Source organism: Ochlerotatus camptorhynchus, unplaced genomic scaffold (genome assembly GCF_037179485.1).
Source record: "Ochlerotatus camptorhynchus isolate MF236.1 unplaced genomic scaffold, CSIRO-AGI_Acam_v1.1 ptg000217l, whole genome shotgun sequence".
Taxonomy (NCBI): domain Eukaryota; kingdom Metazoa; phylum Arthropoda; class Insecta; order Diptera; family Culicidae; genus Ochlerotatus; species Ochlerotatus camptorhynchus.
This window is the reverse complement of record NW_027040707.1, coordinates 267,121-283,720: the sequence shown is the minus strand read 5'-3', so window position 1 is coordinate 283,720 and position 16,600 is coordinate 267,121. Positions and strand designations below refer to the sequence as shown.

The window sequence follows — 16,600 nt, the reverse complement described above, 5'->3', positions numbered from 1 at the left end:
GGGGGGTTTGTATTAAAACAATGACTTTGCACGAAGCTCAAGCTGATGAAATAAATTAAAAGCGATCGCGAGCGATTTTCTCGCGCTTTCTCCATTGCCTCCATTCATCTCCGAACGGCGACGACGGAGGAGGAGTCTTGAACCCTATGTGTAGATGTGTGCAACAAGTTTGAACTAAAGCTTGCTCGTTTAGCTAGCAGATTGGATGCTGATAAAAGGCAACCAACGTCTTGTACGGGACGGCGTGATTGCAAAGATCCGCCCAGAGGGTTGTGTGGGGGTAATTAATTGCATGCGAATGAAAGTGAACTTTTCCGATTGAATCATTCCAGGTGATTAGATAATCCACGGTGTTGGTTTTCCTTTCTTGGTAAGTTCCCGTCCAAAGATGGTTGTAATTAAATGTGCTTGTACGAATTAGTTTATCGTACTATTAAATTTTCCAAACGCCCTCGAAGAAAACATAAAGGCAATCAGCAGAAAGCCCTCGAGTAACCACAGTGCACCAAAACCGTAACTCATCGGGAAAGTTACTGTCATAAATCTCAATTAAACCCTTTTGCGTGCCATCTGACCCTTCTTCCTTCTGCCTCGAGAGATGGAGAGAGCGAGACCTGCTAGGACGGCATCTTCCCACTAATTACAGTTCATTTTACGGCCTGCTATCGGTCTGAGTGCCGCATTCCTTGAGTTTGCTCGAAATTATCTTAAATATGGGTAGCCCATCATCAAAAGCCCTCCACCGACGACAACCGCCACTCTGCGTGGTGTTGTGTCCACTATTGGCTGTTGCGGTTACTTTCTTCCGAAAATAGTTGCCCTATACCTGCCACCCGTATCGAGAGATTGGCACTTGCAGGCAGGTATCTACCGATGCGAACTGCGTATCAAAACTTGGCGACGGCCGCCGGTGTTTTGGAATGCATCCGTTGAAAGTGAAAATGCCTCAAATGGGTTTCGTCTCACTGGAATTAGTCACACTGTCGTCGCGTCGTCGCAGTCAGTGTTATGAAGCGACAGGCTTGATTGCCTCCGGGGACACTTTTGTTAAGCAGACATTAGCGAATAATTAATTGGTTTCCAATGCCGTTTCGGTCGCTTAACATTTCACATCGGAGAAAAGTCAGCGATTCGACCGGAAGTTATGAACACTATTGAAGTTTCTGTCGTTTTTCATATTTCACCGAAAAGGGTAAACATTCGGCTTTCTTTCATTTTACAAATCAATCCAATCAGCTCAACAAGCCGGGCGAAAGATAGGAAGAATCGTGAGGGCACGGTGATTCCAAAGTGCATCGCAGAGCAAATGGGCCGGGTAGTCATAGGTCAAACGTTAATTGAAATTCCTGTCAGAGTAGCAGCTTCCGCCATCTGTCAGCATTAGTTTATTGAATTAAAAGTGACTGCTTCTCCGCGGCTCCAGGAACTAGACGAATGTTCACCGTAGCAGTGCTGTCGCTATAGAAAGCACGCTCGTTCAACAAATTCACCGAAAAAAATAAACATCATCCAGCTCATGAATATGCATCAGATTAGCCACCAGCCTTGGTGGTGGTGGTGGCGCTATGCCAAAATGAGAGAGCCACCAAACCAACCAACCTCAGCGCCGGTCATCATCATCATCATCACCCCACAATGCTGTTGTTGCCATTGCGGGTTAGGTTGATGTCCACCAACTAATTTGGACACGCTTTAATGGTCGCATGGCACACGCTTGACTCCATCCATTATTGGGCTGGCCACCGAAACAAAGAATGACTATTCGAATGGCACGCGAACAGCTCGCTGACTGCGAAAGGAAATGACAATGGCACGCACCAACCATTGAAATCAACCAGCCAGCGAGCGGAAAACCACGTGCAGCATCTGCCAAATCGTGCATGTTTACAATTATTCCGGATGGTAGCCCTCCTCGAGCAAGACCCTTCTGCAGCGCAGTACAATCAGATTTTAAAACACTACAACAATCCAATCCTTCTTCTCGGGTCGTAAAATTTCTGTGTGGAAAACGAATGGAACTAATAATGGTAAAAGAAGCGTCCTTCCGGTCTTGTGGGGGCCGCATCGCATATGCATATCCATTGGAAGGAAAAGCGCAGCCACGGCGACGACGCAGTAATATGAGCTGGGGTTTGAAATTAAAACATTATTCTAGGTACCGGGCATAGTGAATGAATGCTGGATGCCATATTTGGATGCGCGTGTGCTCCGATGGTGATTATGATTGTGCTGATGAGTTCTCTGAACACGTGCGGCAAAGGTTTTCCGAATGCGCATACATGTGGCCGGATGTCGAGGGGGGACTTGTACGAGAGGGCGAATAGATCTTTTCGAGATGCCGGAGTTTGGATTGCCCTTTTCGGAGGGAAAAACTTCAAGTGGTAACGCTACACGGTTTGATGGATTTTAGTGGATGTGATTTTACCGATAATGGGTTTTGCGTCCAAAACAGGGGAGCTGGATGAAAGTTGGATGTAGGAGGTTTTCTATTTTTAGCTGGTAGGGAAGTGCACGTTTTTAGGAATTTCAATTAAAGAGTCCACTGGAAGAAATGGTCACCTGTACAACGTTGTCGATGACGGTTATCTGCTATATGGTCTGGATCACAAGAGATCAGAAACTTTCTTGTAAAGGTAGCCACGAAAGTTAAAGAAAAACAAATAACACCCATAACCATTCTACATGGAAACATCAGCCCAACTAGTGAGAATATAACAGCTGTACCGAATACACAAAAGCACAGAAAATACGACAGGTTTGAAGTATTTGGACAAGACCGATTGTTTGTATATCCCTGAACATTGTAGATTGATATGTTTAAACTTCTCTGAAGCTTCTCAGAAAACTTTTGAAAGGATCAGAAAGCTACTGAAACGATGATGCTTCGAAAAACAGAGAGGCACAATGGATTTATGTGGTCCAAAGCATGATTTAGAGGGTTGCGATAAATTTCTGAAAGGTTCTGTGAACTTCAGAGCACTTCAGGAGGACTTCACCTAGGTTCGAAAAAAATCTCAGGGAACTTCTGATAATGTTGTTAAAGTTTTTAAATATTTTACCGGCATCTTGAGTTTTGGAGGATCACAGAATTTATAGGAGATTTCTCCCAATAACTTTCAGACTCTACGGAAGGGCCAGTTTCATTTGTAAATCAGTTTATCTATATACAATTAACTAATGTTTCTTCCACTCCCAACAAACAGTTTGTTCTGATTAGAGGCTTGATAGGTCATGTTTTAGCTGAAAAAGCATATGTTTGCCTGAATAAGCTCTTAATCTGCTTCCAATGTTCTTTGGGCTCACTTCACTATAGAACATGTTTTTGGGAAATAAGAAATCATAAGCTCACTTTCAAAGAGTCACAATTAGCGAGTATGTGAGCGTAAAGAGAGACACCGAAATTAACAGGTTTTATGTGTCAAATACATACTTGACAACCTCTTTCTGTAAATTGTAAGAACAAAACAAAAAATCGTTATAACATATAATGTTTTTCTTATATAGGAAAATATTGTTTACAGCAAAGTGAGTGGAAAAAAATCTTGCAGTTAACTTTCTTTAACTCGATATAGAAGATCGAGTTATATGATAAAAAACGGTTTAATTTTAGAATATATTATTAAATTAAAGATGCTTTTAGTTTTTTTTATCATTTTATCGGAATGATTAATGATTTGATAGAGCACTAAAGCAGATATTATTAATTTTCGAAAAAAGCTAACAACTGATCAAAATTATGACAGTTCTCTTCAGCTAAAAGTGATACCAACCAATGTGAAATTTGATCGCTTTCGAAAAGATTATTTTTTATGTTTAAAAACAGGGTAGACTTCGTAATAAAAAAGTAAGAGGTTCTATCCAAGACACGACCGTAGATTTGACGTAGGATTATGAAAGGCAGCTATGATGTCATAGCAAAAGTATAGTAAATATTAAATTGATTGCTTAACTCGTTATCAGTGAAAAATTTCGATAGGTTGAAATTCGGAAGCAATTTGAGAGTTCTGTTTTTAAGGTACTTTGTCGATGTTCATGTAGTACAAGCCAATCCTGGTCTTGGATTCAAGGTCTTACTCTTTAGTTTACTCTTTTATTTTATTTGTGGTCCTGAAAAGGACCGATGGGTTGGAAGCTTGGAAGCTAGTTCAGAACAATACTGTGGAAATTTTTCCTCGATGTTTTAGGAAATGATAGCGGTGCGGAAATGAAATATGTAGGGGAAATGCATGTAATGTCGGCCTAAATGTCCCTTATTTTGGCCCATACATAAATTCAGCAATCGACTAAATTTTTTAATAACGACCAAAAATATCCATTAGTACCGTCCCAATGACGCGTTCATCTAGATAAAGTTGATAAATAGCTGATTTTTAGCGATGAGCCCAATCTAAGATCCATAGGCCAACATTAGAACCATTTCCCCTATTAGAGAAAACACATCAACCACAGAATCTGAGTCTACCGGGCAGTACCAACGTTTATATTTTTTTTATGCAAATTATATGCCCCTTCTTTTAAGAGTTTTTTTTTTTGCTTAATACTCCTTATAGGAGGGGCTTAATATTTGCACCGAAATGCATAAAGATTGGCACCGTCTGGCATGCTCACTTCTTGGTATCAATATTTGGCGACTGTGTTAGGGAAACCACTTTTCCATCACGGAAACGCCTCGTTTTCTGATGACAAAATTACGCATTTACGTGCACAAAACGCACAAATTTTTTGATTGATTCACATTGAACGTCGCGTGAAAGTGGATCTTAATGAAGGCCTAAGTACTCTTTCGTAGCTTTTAGTTTTAGGATTCCAAAGATCGTCCGTTTGCGGTGGCTTGTTTACTCAGGAGAAAGACGCGGTCCCAGATCCTTTCATATTAAAAATATTAAAATATCGCTTGTTTATCGTGTATTTTGTAAAACATATCGTTGTCGTCGGTGCCGGGTTTGAATAGTTTTAAAAACTTGAGTAACGGTATAATGTGATATGAGAGGCTCGGTGGCCTTAGAGCAACCGTTTTTGCTTACTGAGCAGAACATCATGAGTCTAGTCTCAGGCCCATCCACATTCAAGATTCGTCAATGATTAAAAAGGAGGAGGTTTTTGCTTACTGAGCAGAAGACCGTGGGTTCAATCCCAAGCTTCTTCGCGTTATACGATCGTTAGGACATTACCAAAACGAACCCTGCTGCTAACCCAACCCTCTTACCCAACATCCCTGTGATTCCTCGTGGAAGTTCAGAGGACTCCTCGGCTTCCATCAAAGCGAGTGTTACGTCAACACATTCCTAACCCATTCCTTTCTTGACCTGCGTTCAGGCGCGGCTGGCGCTGGTATTGCCTAATTCGAGATCACCAGTTTTTACAAATTGAGGATGATTGCTAGTCCCAAGCATCGTCTATTGGTTCTCTGTGTAATTACAGCTTCTTCTTCTTCTTCGCATTTCAAGCTTATTGCACATTGCATGATTAGCTTATTGCGTGCTCTCAATTAGTGTTCTAGATGCACTTCCACAGTTATTAAAGGAGAGCTTTTGATGCCTGTACCATTTTTGCATTGATATGATTGCGTGGCAAGTCCAATCATATTTCTATGCCCAAGGAAGTCGAGACATTTTCCAACCCGAAAAATTCCTAGACCGAACCGGGAATCGAACCCAGCCACCTCCAGCATGGTCTTGCTTTGTAGCTGCGCCTTTACCGACTGAGCTAAGGGAGGCAATTACAGGTAATTACAGCTGGTCTGGCAATAACAGAGTAGCAACCGTGGGTGGTCAATCATGCTCATGCTCATTCAATAGATAATAAAAAAGCGAATATTGGTAGAACGAATTTCTTGCTCAAATTTTTCCGATCGCGATCAATCATACAAATTCGAGCGTCCTGCAGAAAACCCTACAAAGTATCTCTGGTTAATTGACAAGGTCATGTGGTATTCGGTCATTGCGAGAATATTTATGTATGCACTACTTCAATATTGTTACGCATTTGACCACAAACGTTTGCTGGGTACATTATCAAAGTGCTTTGAGGGTGATGTGGCTGTCAGAAAGGCGAACGAACGTTCAATGGAAATGAACTCTAAAACAACAATAATTTATGGTGATCCTAAAAACGACCGTTTTTCCGTAATGGTTGAGTAATGCTGAGCAATTAGGGTGTTCAACACGGATTAGGCTGGCGATCTGTATGTTGCTTGGAGCAAGTTTGACGCGCTTGGCATTGATGACCCACAGCTACTCACGAGAAAAGTGATTTCGATCCATAGCGGTGCGGCTTCTTCCTCCTTCTATGAATGCTCATGTGGGCTCTGCAGCTAGCGAGCTTGCAGGCTGCCTTTCGTTGAGTACTGGAGAACAATGTTCAACGCCACACGCCAAAAGCATTGCTGCTGCTGCTGCGGACACCGATGATCGGACACCACCACACACGGTGATTGAATGAGCGCCGTTCAGTGAGACAGGATCGAATTCGATTTAAAATCTGTATTAGGAAATGCGCTGTTTGCATGCAATCGCTCATAATTTTACTCACCATTGCAACAGTTGGACATTTGTGTATTTTTCAATAGTGGCCTATTGAAAATTAAAAAAGTGTTCATTTTAGCAGATTGGTAGATAAATTTTCAATCGTTTGGCTTGTTTAGAATTAAAAACCATCTACTATTGACAGAGTTATATGTGGTCAAAATCTGATCTCTTTTCGTAATGCGGTCGATTTTGGTTTTTGAAATTGCACCCCAATATGTTGCCGATAGACGTAATCCTACGTCAAAAATAAACAAGAAGTTATTGGAAATTCTGGATGAACCTATTTTAGCGTATATTGAGCTTTTCCAGAATTTTCCGAACTTTCACAACGTTATTATTAGATTTTCTAAATTTATTTCCCTAAATTTGCTGCGATTTTCTTAGACCCTAATATAGTATTTCAAAGCAATTTTAAGATTTCCTAAACTAAATATTGAAGTTTACAAGGGGTAATCAACTCTGCACACAGTGCCGATTTCATTGTATGGCAGTATCTCCAACGGGGGATAGAGTGTTTCCATTCTAGCAATGGAGGCAAAACGTGGTAATCACTCACACACTCATCACGAAACGGTTGCTTTACAAAGTCGACGACGCATCGACCGAAAGAACTGCTGATGAAGAACAATGAGGAGGACCACACAATGGTTGCTGCCGAGTAAACAGACGATCGCGTGACACACATCGAGAGTCGTCTACTTCTGTCGACAGCCAAGTGAACACTGTCGGGGGAAGTTTTTGTTTTCCAGTGTAATTTGTTTTGTCGATTTTCCAGTGAGGTTATCCCAAATCATAATGAAAGATTGCACAATTGATGAGACTCTCCGTGCCATTATGCGTTTTGGAAGATGGACCTCTAAAGAAACCTAAACAAATTAGTCAGAGTCACCATGCCACGCAGAATAGGCCTGCTTACGTATTAACCCCAGATGGCCATAGGATCCGAACCGCAGCAGCTTCTCCTGGATAACTACTCGGTACGATTGATGGTCCACCAGTCAGTCAACCGTACAGCTCATTCTATGTACTGAACGATCTCGGAGATTCGAATGACTGTGGAGGCTCGTGGAGTTAATGGATCCCATATTAGCAGCATTAAAAAGGATTCTGCTTACATAATTGTAAAGGTAACCACACCGGAGGTAACGGAGCCAATCTGAATCTGAAGCCAATTCCGGCGAGTCTAAGCAAAGATGGCACATATGAAGGAACAACAAGCAGAGACAAAGAGGAGGTAGTAATTAAACGTTGGCATCTGGTACCAAGATCCTGGACCAGCCTTAAGATGCTGTTGTAAATTAGTCGCTGAAAAGTAAGAGGTTGAGAGCCATGAGAAAGAAGAAGAGCAATACTAGCCAATCTTAGCGGTTTGTGCCTCCTGCAACGGATGCAGTCGTTTGCCTATCTCACTAAAAAATGTGTAGCTCAGTTAGACGAATTCAGTACCCAACAGCGAATGCATTAGGAAGCTACTGAAGGTATATTGCTGCTTCGACTATCGCCGGTAGGAATTTTAGGTTAAAACCTTCCTGATTTCTAGGTTGTATCATTGCCCGGGTATCATGCTGATAATTAAGACGCACATCTTCCACTCGCCATTTGAGTATTTATGATACAGGATTCGGCGCACGTCTACCAGAATGCCGCCCGGTATCGAACTAACTTCTCATAGATGGACCGAGGAGGGGTTGAACTTCGAGGTTCAACGGTCAGTGTATACTGGCTAACAGTTCCAGTAGTGGCCGACGATTTAGCGTATGTCAATCTTCTCATTCGTTTGGCATCGTTCAACCAAGAGGAATGAATGTTCATGCGTGTTATTTGATGCTAGTTTACTTATAAACAGGCCCGGCACAGCGATTATCCTCGTATATACTATGCAATATGCACACTAGACTGATGCAAAATTTGATTTTTTCGCTCCACAGTGCTTAAATGGTTCCAAATCGGGTCCTGATTAGCCTCCCAAAGTTACAACTCATTTGGTTAGAAACAGACTTCGCACAAGCCATTTGAAGTTTACATGTAAATTACTATGGGAAATCTCAACTTTTTGTTCATTGCCTTCTAGTCTTTTTCCATATTGAGCTGCGAAACAGTTCGATAGCCATTATTAAAGAAAATTTTCTCAGCTACAATTTTGCTGAAGATCGTTTCTATGTTAAACCGAGACAGGAAAAAGTTAATAATTATTTAAGAGATTGGTAAACTTATGACATGATCAAGCAGCTGCTCTGTAGGCAACAATGTATTTTGCAGTGTGACATAGTAGCCATGATTTTTGTGTCCTATTCAACGCCCCAGAAACACCAATGTTGCCTGCTGAGCAGTTGATTGAGCATGATCATTAGACATCAGCGCATTGAACCATTGATAACTTTCGATCTTTGCATCTAATTAAAAAAAGGTCTTGAGCAAGGTTTTTAAGCAGACCGATATGGTGAATTATTTGATAGACATGAACAAAAATCTTGGTTTTACCATAGTAATTCCCATACAAACTTCAAATGGTTTGTGCCATCTCAGTTTCTCACCAAATGGGTTCAAATTTTGAAAGGTTAATCAGGATCCGATTTGGAATCGTTTAAGTATTGTGGAGCGAAAATTTCAAATTTTGCATCACTCTCATGCACACAAATAGTTCGTTTAACCATCGATGAGAACTTGACAATGGACACTAAAAATGCTTGCCAAACTCATGGAATACTGAGACCGACAGCTTGATTACCACACTTCGACAAGTTGTACTCGGCACAGATTGATATGTGCATGTGTTGAGTACCCCTAGGAAGTTCGTCAAACTTCTTCGAAGAATCCTTTTTCACTCAATGGTATATTTGAACTTCTCGCAAATTACCTTAAAAATTGCTGGCCTTTCTGAGGTGCTTAAATTTCTCTGAAGTTCTCACAAGTTTGTCTTAAGGGCAGTGCCTGTTTTTATCATTTACCAGCACACGCAAGGAGTATCGCTTCAACCCAGTGTAGAAGAATTGCGTTTGTTTTGAAAATCTTCGCTGTTACGTACGAGCGAAATGAACAAATGAGTTCATTATCCACCAACGAGTACGCGTTTGTTGATATTCTCCAGTGCTTGATTATCCAACCCAAAATTGTAAAAATCAGAAATGATCCTCAAAAGCAAAAACATCAAATTCATTTTGGATATTGTCGACTCCAGAGCCTAAAACCGGGATTTTATCATCAGTTCAGCTTGAGGCAATCATTTGCCATCGGTTTGTGTGTAAAAACTAACACGACACGTCCTTCAGTGCTATACTTGAGTAAAATGAAAATAATCATTTTGCATTTGATCCTGAAAATCATCGCAACCAAGATGAAGACGAATATTAATATTGACAACAACGGAGGCGATAATGAACATCCAACCACGAATGAAGAAAAACAAATGTTGAGTTCGATCCTCAGAGGTTGCCTTGATCAAGAGAATGTTGCTATGTCAAAATTCAGATTCATGCAGGTAGTTGGCCTATCTGTTAAGGTTGTCTTCATTTTCAGCTATGTTGAGTGTAGAAGGAATGATTTTTATCAACACTGTCTTTCTATAATTTTTCTAAATTATTCCAAGGAACTTAGGAAAATTTGACTTTAGATGAGACTTTCTAAACTACAATGAAATACCTTGTGTTTCTCCAAATTTCTTTTAATTTTTCTGAAGTCCACCAGTATCATTAGGCCGAATGCCATTAGACAGAATTTCATTGGGCCAAATGGGTCAAGGGACTAATTGAGTCATTAGGCCGATATATTAATAGTTGTTCACTTTTCATCATGACGCTTCTATATTGTTCTGTTTTAACAAAAGCTGATGCATTGTTGATCCAAGATGATAATAGATATTTGTGGTACAAGTTGCAAAAAGAAGATTTTTTTCTGCATGAGTCGTAGTTTATCCAACGAGGCTTGTTTTTTTGGATATTTACGACGAGTGCTGAAAATATCGAATTTGGCAACGAGTTACGTACGACATTTTATGCAATTAAGAGAGTGTCGAAAAGTAGTGCTTAGTAGTAGTAGAAGTGTTATTCAAAACAGTGTTTAAAAGTGACCCTTTGCTGCACTGAATTTCAAAAAAATCATTGCTGATATACACCCCGAAAGAACCTCTCATGATTCAAAGAAGGAAACATCTGAGCTTGAGCTTGATTGACCGCCCACGGTTGCTACTCTGTTATTGCCAGACCAGCTGTAATTACACAGAGAACCAATAAACGATGCTTGGGACTAGCAATCATCCTCAATGTGGAAAAACTGGTGATCTTAAATTAGGCAATACCAGCGCCGGCCGCGCCCGAACACAGGTCATGAAAGGAATGGGAAGAATTGTGTTGACATGACACTCGCTTTGATGGTAGCCGAGAACACCTCTGCACTTCCACGAGGAATCACTGGGATGTTGGATAAGAGGGTTGGGTTTGCAGCAGGGTTCGTTTTGGTAAACGATAAGTTGAATTGATGTCCTAACGATCATATAACGCGAAGGAGCTTGGGACTAAACGCACGGTCTTCTGCTCAGTGAGCAAAAACGTTTGCACCTAGGCAGACGAGCACCTTTTTAATCACCGAGTTGCTGTTATTAACATGTAGTCATATTAATAAATAAAACGATTGACGAATCTTGAATGTGAATGGGCCTGAGTTTAAACTCATGATGTTCTGATCAGTAAGCAAAAACGGTTGCTCTAAGGCCACCGAGCCCTTCATATCACATAATACCGTTGCTCAAATTTTTGTATCCATTCAAACCCGGAACCAACGACAACAACGAGTTTCGATACACGATACACAAGCGATTTTACCATAAATCTCTTTGATATGTAAGGACCTGGGACCGCGTTTTTCTGCTAAGTAAGCAGGCCACAGGCCACGGTTACCGACGATCTTTCAAATCCGAAAACTAAAAACTACGAAAAAGTACTTAGGCCTTCATTAAGTTCCACTTTCACACGACGTTCAATGACAGGGTCCTTTGCTATTTGCTTTGATGAGCTACCTCTCCCCCAAAGAAGGAAACATCTGCTATGAATAGTCTTAAACTTGCAATGCATTCAGTTCAAACTTTTGAAATTCGGTAAAAAACAGCTCGGTCCCAACATTCCTCTTCTAAGACAACTGAGGCTGTCTTCAAACTCTCAAAAAGTGTCTTGGTAGCTGCACCGCTGGACTGCGCTCGGAAGTGCTCTGGAACTACGATGACGTTGTCCTAAAATTGGAAGTGCAGGATGCAGCTATGAGTTTGTAAACGACAGAATTGCGGAACTCTCATGCCGATCGGTTTTTCGTTTTTTATCACCGGTAGAATTCATCAGTGGTGTTGATTGTATTGGTGATTCACATAGGGTAGACTCACTATGTGATGATTGTTGCTTATAGTGATGCTGACCTTTCTGGAAGGTGCAAATTTCATTCTCTCAAATGAACGTCCAGAGGAACTAGTTTTTCCACAAACTTGGTAGGATGCACCGTCGACTGACTAGCGGTATTCGTTGAGGGTGATCGACTTCGTAGCTAGTTGGGACCGCAACAGCCGTCTGTTCTCAAATATTGTAAATAGTGCTTCCAATCCGTTCGAGCACCACAGTCAAACTACAGCAGGCGTCCATTTCCAGGTGTTGTTGGAGTGGACTTTGGCGTACACCGGATCTCCATTATTGAACGATCGTAGCTTGCCTCCTTGTTCGTCGGTTTCCTCTACTTGAACAGCTGAAGGACGCACCAGTTCCAGGCAGTTTTGGTCGTCCGAAGATTACTTCCAGTGGCGCTTTACTATCAGAAGTTGAGGAATCGGGTGTGGTACGACTGGTTAACAGAAAGCTACCTGGATGTCTCCTCTCCAAAATCTAATTTTCTGGATTGCCTGCTTAATGTATTGTACTGACGAAGCGCTCTGCCTGTCCGTTGGATTGCGGATTATGACGGAACAGGACGCTACTGAACTCAAATATTCCTCGGGAGATGACACTGACCATGGCAAAGTCTTTGTCTAGTCTTGCATGACGAGCGATGAGTCGGGAAGGAACGGCCAAGTTCTCGAACTTCTCTGTGCTGGCGTATTGGTTCTTGAAATCTTAGAACAACATCAGCAGCATTCATTGATCATAGTCGTTCTGGATTTGCTGTCGCAAGTGGAGAGGGGGTCTTCCAACCCACTCACTATGGCGAGTATTCAATTAGACTTCATGACCCAAGTAGGCAACAAGCCCGCTAATCGCCCTTTTTGCAATATAAGGCTGATGTACGACGGATATAAAGTTAGGAAACCCTATATTTACCTACTATCGCAAAAAGGGCGATTATCGGGTAGTTAGGGGGCTTGGTGATTATTTGGTGATGGTCAGTTATTGCCTGATGTATCTATGATTTCCAGGGAGAGCAGTCGTTCGACTCCTTGCCGCAAGCAGGACGTCGTGATCTTCTACCAAAACGCCGGTGGAATGAATTCTGATGTTGAAGAGTACCGCCTAGTTGTATCGGATTGTTGCTACGATGTAATTGTCCTGTGGGAAACGTGGCTTGATTGTCGAACGCTTTCCATTCAAACCTTCGGTCCTGACTACGAGGTCTTTCGTTGCGATCGGAATCCTAACAACAGCCGTAAATCTACTGGTGGAGGTGTTCTTGTTTGGAGGACATCGATCTGGGTGATTGCACACTATTTCTATGTGCTCTGTACATTCCACCTGATCGAGTCCAGGACAATGAACTCATCGATACTCACTGTCGGTCAGTTTTCACAGTTGTCGAAAGTGCCACTCCAGTTGACGAGATATTCATTTTGGGTGACTTGAATCTGGCAGGCATTTCGTGGAGTCCACCTCATAGCGGATTCCTGTATCCAGATCCGAATAGCTCTACATTTCACGCAGGAGCTATTAGCCTTCTCGACAACTACAGCGCAGCATGTAGTTAACGAAAATGATCGTAGTTTGGACCTATGCTTCGTGAGCATACAGGACAGGGCTCCATTAATTTCCTTGGCTCCTTGTGCACTAACTAAGCTAGTTCCACATCACCATCCTCTAATTGTCACTGTTGAGAACAAAGTCGTGCGTGATTTAGACGATTATCTTGCTACGGTTTCTTATGAATTCCGTAAAGCTGCCCACCATAGCATCATAGATGTATTGTCTAGCTTGGTATGGGAGAACATCCTTGATCCAGATGACGTTGAGGCTGTAGCGCAAACCTTTTCAAATGTCTTGGCATATGTCATTGATAGACACGTCCCGAAAAGAACTCACTACAAAGTGTCTCACCCTCCCAGGCAGACGAGAGAGCTACGTAGGTTGAAGTCAACAAGAGAGCAGCATTGAGAAGATTTACGAAGTATCTCACGTTTCCTCTGAAACTACATTATGTGAGGCTGAATCGCATGTACCAGCGAGTCAGTCGTGAAAGCGAGGCATCCAGTGCAAACTTAAGCTACACCCGAAATCCTTTTGGAACTACGTGAACGAGCAACGCAAGGAATCCGGTCTCCCATCGTCTATGGGATTCAACGGAGAAGTTGCTGCCACCGTTCAGGATATATGCCGCCTTTTTTCCGACAAGTTTGCCAGTGTATTCACTAATGATAGAATAACTGACGGCCATATTAACCTGGCTGCCATGTTAGGGCTGAGATGATTTCTAAAGACGCGACTCTGCTCAAGTCATTCTTCAATCCTGGACCTGATGGAGTTTCATCTGTATTTTTGAAGAGACATATTGTTAGCTTGTTAATCCCGCTTCATCGCCTGTTCCGCATGTCTCTAGTGGCATATTTCCATCCACAAAAAGGAAGGAAACGAGCTGTGGATAACTATCGAGGATTTACATCGTTAAGTGCCTTTTCGAAGCTATTCGAGCTAGTGATTATGGAACCGTTGCTGTCCCATTGCAAGCAGTATTTGAGTGCTGATCAACATGGGTTTAGTGTCGGCCGCTCTACGACCACCAATCTGCTGTGTCTTACATCGTATATAACCGAAAGCGTGTCGTATCGGGTTCAAACGGACGTTATTTATTCAGACCTAACCGCAGCATTCGAAAAGTTGAACCATGCCATTGCGATTGCTAAACTCGGCAGACTCAGTGTATGCGGTAATCTTCGATCATATCTTACCGGTCGCCAACCAAAGGTTGCCGAAGGAGATTGCAGATCAGCTAGGAAGCCAACTGGGACCGTTGATTTTTATACTTTACTTCAACGACGTGCATCTGGTCATCGAAGCTCCTCGGTTATCATATGCAGATGACCTCAAAATATTCCTACAAATCCGCTTCATTGCTGACTGTCACCTTCTTCAACATCAGCTGTACAATTTTTAATAGAGACATTTAAAAAAAAGTTAAGGGTTGTGTCCAAAGCACGACCGCATTGTTGACGTAGATCTACAAGATTGTTTTTGATGCTCCATTCACTAATATATTAATAATAAAATAAATGGTTTAGAAACTTAACTCCAAAATTAACAATTCATTATTAATTTTTTTGAAATTGGACGGTTATTGAATAAATCCTAGAATTAGGATTACCTTTGGCCGCTTTCTTATTGGCTCGACACAATTGAACGCGTTCAGTAACGGTCCGCGTCTGTTTTGCAGGTTTCCCTGCCTCCAGGTCTCTCACGCGCTTTCGATAATCGCGGAGCTATTTTGCAGCCATGTGTTGAGATATTTTGAACGTTTTTACAGAATTTGTCAATAAACACTTGATTCACTTCAAACGCGGATTGTAAACACTGTACCAATTGGAATATACAGAGAATACTACAATGCATAATCACGATGGTGTTTGAATATGATGTCTGTGTTTGGTAAACAATTACAAAATGAAATTTTGATTGCCTTTATTGTTGCACCCACCGGTAAACTACTTAAACTCCTCCCATCATGAGTAGTTTGCTATCAAGTAGCGACACTCTCCCTTTGCGTGGTTTGCCAATGCCAATCCTTCAAAGTAAAGGGCAATTATTAGCGAAAGATGAAGGTAATCGATCAAAATCACATGACCTTTTCCTCCTTTGCCACGACCAGCCATTGTTGCTTGTTAGGCAGAATAATGGACTACCTAACCTGCCACCATCTTCCTACTGCTGCTATTGCTGCTTCTGCTGCCTGCTCACCACGCCGTCCGAAGGGAAAATGAGTTGAGGCTAGACAGCACCGCTCTTTTATATCTTTTTCAGGTTAAAGCAGAATGATGTGCAACCAAGTAGCACTCGATTGTGGCGCTTGGGTTTGGGAAAAACGTTTATTTTTTAAAAACAGTGACCCCATTACCATATTACCACTTTTTCAATAGTTTCTTGATGAAAATCACCCGTCGGAAGCATTGCTATTGATGCGTAGACATATTTCTGATCGATTGGTGATAACGTTATTGAAATTGGTCCAGGGGCAACTGAATTATTAACGTGCAAAATCTTTCATAATGTTGTTACATGTTCCATTTTCGGTTTTCACAAAGTGTACCCCGTACATCACAGACAAAGTCCTACGCCAAAAACCATTTACATGGTTTATGCACACAATTGGGATCTATTCCGGTGGAAGCCTTGAACATGTTCCATTCATACACATCTGCTCATACTGCCCTATGGTGAGCGAAGCAACCGCGACCAAACGTGCGTCTAACGGGGTAAGGCAGTGAAACTCAATCCTTCCCGGTTGGTACTTTCCCGGGCGCTGGAGGCAACCGCCATTGGCGGTATAGCGGCATAAACAAAAACACAACACTTGCACCATCTTCCGCATCCCTTCACTCACCGCACTCGCTTCTCCGAAGAGAGAGAAATTCTACACTTTCGACCTACAGCAGAACAACATTTGCATACCTCCTTCTTCGACCCCCGGCCGGTGGCGGCACGATACGGAGGCCTTTAGCGAAAGACGAAAGAACCGCCCGACACAGAACAATGCTGTCCAAAAACCGCGCTGCTAGTGCGCGTAAACCACAAAGCGGCTTTCCACTTCGCTGGCCAGAGTGTTGGCCATGTCCATTATTGGACGTGTGGCGATCCGATTTCACCGCCTGCATGGCCAAATGCAACGCTCTGACTTGTAAACATTCT

General features: G+C 42.1%; 1 protein-coding gene across 1 annotated transcript in view; it reads left to right on the top strand.

Moving 5' to 3' along the window:
• Nucleotides 1-16,600, top strand: part of rau (RA domain-containing protein rau) — a 111,842-nt gene that overhangs the window by 80,435 nt on the left and 14,807 nt on the right. The gene's annotated exons all lie outside the window — the stretch shown is intronic.